Genomic DNA, 6749 nt, shown 5'->3' with positions numbered 1-6749 from the left:
GGTGTGACCTCTATTTACCTCATGCAGCGCAACACATCTCCTTCACATAGAGTTGATCAGGCTGTTGATTGTGGTCTGTGGAATGTTCCCCCTCCTCTTCATTGGCTGTGTGAAGTTTCTGGATATTGGAACTGGAACACGGTGTCGTACACGTCGATCCAGAGCATCCCAAACATGCTCAATGGGGGACATGTCTAATGAGTATGCAGGCCATGGAAGAACTGGGACATTTTCAGCTTCCAGGAATTGTGTTCAGATCCTTGCAACATGGGACCGTACATTATCCTGCTGAGACATGAGGTGATGGAGGAGGATGAATGGCACGACAATGAGCCTCAGGATCTCGTCAAGATATCTCTGTGCATTCAAATTACCATCGATAAAATGTGTTTGGCAAAGGAGAAATGCTCACTAACAGGGATGTAAACAACTTTGTGCAGAAAATTTGAGAGAAATAAGCTTTTTGTGTGAATGTAGAATTACTGAGATCTTTTACTTCAGCTCATGAAACATGGGACCAACACTTTACATGTTGCGTTTATTATTATGTTCAGTCATTTACATAATTATAATTAATAATAATATAACATAATATTTCACAGCCCTGCATCAATACTTTGTTGATTCAACTTTGGCAGTGATTTACAGCTGCCCATAGAAACCTGCCCGTGGAGAACAGCCCGTAGAAACTAGCCCATATAAAACAGCCCGTAGAAACTAGCCCATATAAACCAGCCCGTAGAAACCAGCCCATAGAAACCAGCCCATAGAAACCAGCCCATAGAAACCAGTCCATATAAACCAGCTCATGGAAACCTGCCCATATAAACCTGCCCATAGAAACCAGCCCATAGAAACCTGCCCATAGAAACCTGCCCATAGAAACATGCCCATAGAAACCTGGCCATAGAAACCTGCCCATAGAAACCTGGCCATAGAAACCTGCCCATAGAAACCTGGCCATAGAAACCTGCTCATAGAAACGTGCCAATAGAAACCTGCCCATAGAAACCAGCCCATATAAACCAGCCCATAGAAACCAGCCCATAGAAAAACCAGCCCATAGAAACCTGGCCATAGAAACCAGCCCATAGAAACCTGCCCATAGAAACCAGCCCATATAAAAACCAGCCCATATAAACCAGCCCATAGAAACCAGCCCAAAGAAACCAGCCCATAGAAACCAGCCCAAAGAAACCTGCCCATAGAAACCTGGCCATAGAAACCAACTCATAGAAACCTGGCCATAGAAACCTGCCCATATAAACCAGCCCATATAAACCAGCCCATAGAAACCAGAAACCTGCCCATAGAAACCAGCCCATAGAAACCAGCCCATAGAAACCAGCCCATAGAAACCAGCCCATAGAAACCTGCCCATAGAAACCAGCCCATAGAAACCTGCCCATAGAAACCAGCCCATAGAAACCTGGCCATAGAAACCAGCCCATAGAAACCTGGCCATAGAAACCAGCCCATAGAAACCTGGCCATAGAAACCTGCCCATAGAAACCTGCCCATAGAAACCTGCCCATAGAAACCAGCCCATAGAAACCAGCCCATAGAAACCAGCCCATAGAAACCAGCCCATAGAAACCAGCCCATAGAAACCTGGCCATAGAAACCTGCCCATAGAAACCAGCCCATAGAAACCAGCCCATAGAAACCAGCCCATAGAAACCTGCCCATATAAACCAGCCCATAGAAACCTGCCCATAGAAACCAGCCCATAGAAACCTGGCCATAGAAACCAGCCCATAGAAACCTGGCCATAGAAACCAGCCCATAGAAACCTGGCCATAGAAACCTGCCCATAGAAACCAGCCCATAGAAACCAGCCCATAGAAACCAGCCCAAAGAAACCTGCCCATACAAACCAGCCCATAGAAACCAGCCATAGAAAACTGCCCATAGAACCCAAACCATAGAAACCTGGCGATAGAAACCAGCCCATAGAAACCTGGCCATAGAAACCAGCCCATAGAAACCTGTCCATAGAAACCTGCCCATAGAAACCTGCCCATATAAACCAGCCCATATAAACCAGCCCATATAAACCAGCCCATAGAAACCAGCCCATAGAAACCAGCCCATAGAAACCTGGCCATAGAAACCTGCCCATAGAAACCAGCCCATAGAAACCTGCCCATAGAAACCAGCCCATAGAAACCTTCCCATAGAAACCAGCCCATAGAAACCTGCCCATAGAAACCTGCCCATAGAAACCAGCCCATAGAAACCAGCTCATAGAAACCTGTCCATAGAAACCTGCCCATAGAAACCTGCCCATAGAAACCTGCCCATAGAAACCAGCCCATAGAAACCTGGCCATAGAAACCTGCCCATAGAAACCTGCCCATAGAAACCTGCCCATAGAAACCAGCCCATAGAAACCTGCCCATAGAAACCAGCCCATAGAAACCTGCCCATAGAAACCAGCCCATAGAAACCAGCTCATGGAAACCTGTCCATATAAACCGGCCCATAGAAACTAGCCCATAGAAACTAGCCCGCAGAAACCAGCCCATATAAACCTGCCCATAGAAACCTGCCCATAGAAACCTGCCCATAGAAACCAGCCCATATAAACCAGCCCATAGAAACCAGCCCATAGAAACAAGCCCATAGAAACCAGCCCAAAGAAACCTGCCCATAGAAACCTGCCCATAGAAACCAGCCCATAGAAACCAGCCCATAGAAACCAGCCCATAGAAACCTGCCCATAGAAACCTGCCCATTGGGGTACCAATGTAATAAATAACACGGAGAAAATACAAAAAACTGCATAGTTTCCTAGGAACGCGAAGCGAGGCGGCCATCTCTGAATCACTACAAAACTTATTGTATGACCTCTTATACACTATATTAGGCCCAGCCTTTGGAACTTCGGTTTTCCTAGATATGGCTATTATATTGTGCTCACTACATCCTATGGATCTGGATACTGCTTTTAAGCAAATATCTGAAGCATTAATTAAGATGTGATCAATACATGTTGATGACTTGATTCCTGTGCTGTTTGTAACTACCCTGGTAGGTTGACTGATAACCTGAACCAGGTTGCAGGCAGGTGAATCAGGTTGGTTACAGTTTGAAGCTTTTTCTTGAGTGGGCAACTTGATGAAAGCCAGTCAATATTTAAGTCGCCCAGAAAATATACCTCTCTGTTGATATCACATCCATTATCAAGCATTTCATACATGTTATCCAGATACTGACTGCACTTGGTGGTCTATAGCAGCTTCCCACCAGAATGGGCTTTAGGTGAGGCAGATGAACCTGTATCCATATTACTTCATCAGTATTTAACATGAGATCCTCTCTAAGCTTTACAGGAATGTGGTTCTGAATATAAACAGCAGCACCTCCACCTTTGGCATTTCTGTCTTTTCTGTGGATGCTATAACCATGTGTTGCTACCACTGTATCATCAAAGGTTTCATCAAAGGTTTTATCTAAGTGAGTTTCAGAGATAGCCAGAATATGAATGTCATCTGTTACAAGCCAGTTATTAATTTAATGAACCTTGTTTCTTAAGCTTCATATTTCAACGTGAGCTTTTTTAAGCACTTTTCCGGGATGCTTGCTTGTTTTCATTGCTTTACTGGGAAGCTCAGCAGAAGTAGACATTCTCATGTCATTTATGTTATTACAGGGTGAGCTACACACAGTGGACATCCTACTAGGGCACACCACCTCAGTGCTAACAGTATAACTCTGGTTCATAGGCTCATGATTACTGAATACAATAGCTGTAGGACCAGCAGAGGCATTCAGAGCAGTTAGAGGGACATCATTTAGATTACTTACATTGTGTCTACCAACGCCCCTGGTTTAATGTGCATTTGCTGAAGCATTATGACATCTCTGCATCACAGTGGTAGGGATTAACTGAGCTGGGCTTGAGTCATTGATAAGTCATTGTCTCAACACAGCCTTATAATGCTGTGAAAGGATCCAGGAACCCGAATGATTTGGTTGGATCCCATCCTCCTTATAATGCTGTGAAAGGATCCAGGAACCCAGATGATTTGGGTGGATCCCATCCTCCTTATAATGCTGTGAAAGGATCCAGGAACCCAGATGATTTGGGTGGATCCCATCCTTCTTATAAAATGTGTTTTGTTTCCAAAAGGTATCGAAATTGTCAACAAAAGTTACACCCATTGAGCTGCAATAATCACATAGCCAGTTGTGAAGAGAGAGAATCCTGTTCAGTGCCACGATTCAGAGAGGGAGCAGGGCCAGATATGATTAGTGTCTAGCAGAGAGTCAATCAGCTCTTTGAAATCCAGTTTCAACTGTTCAGAGCTGCCCTTCATAATGTCATTAAAACCAACATGGACTAGGATAGAATCAATGTTTATGTCCTGGTGTAGTACATTCAGGAGCAGCTTAGTAATGTCATTAAAACCCTCATGGACTAGGACAGAGTCAATGTCCTGGTGTAGTACATTCAGCTTAGTAATGTCATTAAAACCCACATGGACTAGGATAGAATCAATGTTTATGTCCTGGTGTAGTACATTCAGGAGCAGCTTAGTAATGTCATTAAAACCCACATGGACTAGGATAGAATCAATGTCCTGGTGTAGTACATTCAGCTTAGTAATGTCATTAAAACCCACATGGACTAGGATAGAATCAATGTCCTGGTGTAGTACATTCAGGAGCAGCTTAGTAATGTCATTAAAACCCACATGGACTAGGATAGAATCAATGTCCTGGTGTAGTACATTCAGGAGCAGCTTAGTAATGTCTTTAAAAGCCACATGGACTAGGATAGAATAAATGTTTATGTCCTGGTGTAGTACATTCAGGAGCAGCTTAGTAATGTCATTAAAACCCACATGGACTAGGATAGAATCAATGTCCTGGTGTAGTACATTCAGGAGCAGCTTAGTAATGTCATTAAAACCCACATGGACTAGGATAGAATCAATGTCCTGGTGTAGTACATTCAGGAGCAGCTTAGTAATGTCATTAAAACCCACATGGACTAGGACAGAATCAATGTCCTGATGTAGTACATTCAGCTTAGTAATGTCTTTAAAACCCACATGGACTAGATTAGAATCAATGTCCTGGTGTAGTACATTCAGCTTAGTAATGTCATTAACTCGAGCTCTGGGATAGCACATTGTTTTTGCACCAGAAACAGCCATATTTCTTACCATGGAGCTGCCCAAAATCAAGGTTGACGAGAAGGACGAGGAAATCCGCCCACTCCCACACATCACAGGATTCAGAGAGCTGTGGATGGACGGGTGAGAGGCAGGATAACTTGAGCCCGTTGCTCCCGGCGCCTGGTGCAGGCCTCCGACAGATGGAGAAGCCTCTTCTTGATCCAGAGTAGGGATGGAAGGTTGCCGACGTCGATCAGGCTCCAGGGCGGCGAGGCCTGACGTTGGTAGGCCTGGAGCTAGTGTGGCCTACACTTTGCGGTTGAGCCTTTGTCGCTCCTTGACATTTCCACTTCACCATAACAGCACTTACAGTTGACAGAGGCAGCTGTAGCAGTATAGTCAGTAAGCAGTTACACCGGTGGGCCCCGGTGGCAATAAATTAATAAAACCAAAAGCTTACCCTGCCTTGAAAGAGTTCTGGTGTTGTGTTGGATAGTCATAGCCAGCTAGCTAACATAGCATCCCTCTGTTATAGCCAGCTAGCTAACATAGCATCCCTCTGTCATAGCCAGCTAGCTAACATAGCATCCCTATTACACTCAACTGAACGACTTGATTAGTGTAGTGTTAGCTAGCTACATAGCTGTCTTTGCTGTCTTCGTTTCCAAGATAATTGTGTAGTCTTAGAGTGATTATCTTAATTTACCGAGGTTAGCTAGCCAGCTATTTGTCGTCCTTAACGTAGGAGACACTGCTAGCTAGCCAACAGCTAGCCAACGTCTCCTGAATAGAACTCAACAACCCGGTCGCATTCCGCTTTCGCTCCACAGGTAGTATCACATTTTCATTTAATTTCATTACAGTACAACGGTTTGATTTGTTTGATCGTAGCTAGCTACATAGCTAGCTACATAGCCGTCTTTGTATCAAAGATAATTGTGTAGTCTAGAGCGATTTTCTAGGTTAGCTAGCCAGCTATTGTCGTTCTTTAACGCAACGTAACGTAATCAACACTCCTAGCTAGCCAACTAGCCCCGAATAGCAGCACTGTAGAAACTATTACACTCAACGGAACGACTTGATTAGTGTAGTGTCAACAACGCAGCCACTGCCAGCTAGCCTACAAAGTCAACAACGCAGCCACTGCCAGCTAGCCTACTTCAGCAGTACTGTATCATTTTAATCATTTTAGTCAATAAGATTCTTTCTACGTAAGCTTAACTTTCTGAACATTCAAGACGTGTAGTCCACTTGTCATTCCAATCTCCTTTGCATTAGCGTAGCCTCTTCTGTAGCGTGTAAACTATGTGTCTGTCTATCCCTGTTCTCTCCTCTCTGCACAGACCATACAAACGCTCCACACCGCGTGGCTGCGGCCACCCTAATCTGGTGGTCCCAGCGTGCACGACCCACGTGGAGTTCCAGGTCTCCGGTAGCCTCTGGAACTGCCGATCTGCAGCCAACAAGGCAGAGTTCATCTCAGCCTATGCCTCCCTCCAGTCCCTCGACTTCTTGGCACTGACGGAAACATGGATCACCACAGATAACACTGACACTCCTACTGCTCTCTCTTCGTCCGCCCACGTGTTCTCGCACACCCCGAGAGCTTCTGGTCACCGGGGT

Source organism: Oncorhynchus keta, unplaced genomic scaffold (genome assembly GCF_023373465.1).
Source record: "Oncorhynchus keta strain PuntledgeMale-10-30-2019 unplaced genomic scaffold, Oket_V2 Un_contig_541_pilon_pilon, whole genome shotgun sequence".
Taxonomy (NCBI): domain Eukaryota; kingdom Metazoa; phylum Chordata; class Actinopteri; order Salmoniformes; family Salmonidae; genus Oncorhynchus; species Oncorhynchus keta.
The sequence above is the reverse complement of the archived record's forward strand: the minus strand, read 5'-3'. Positions refer to the sequence as shown.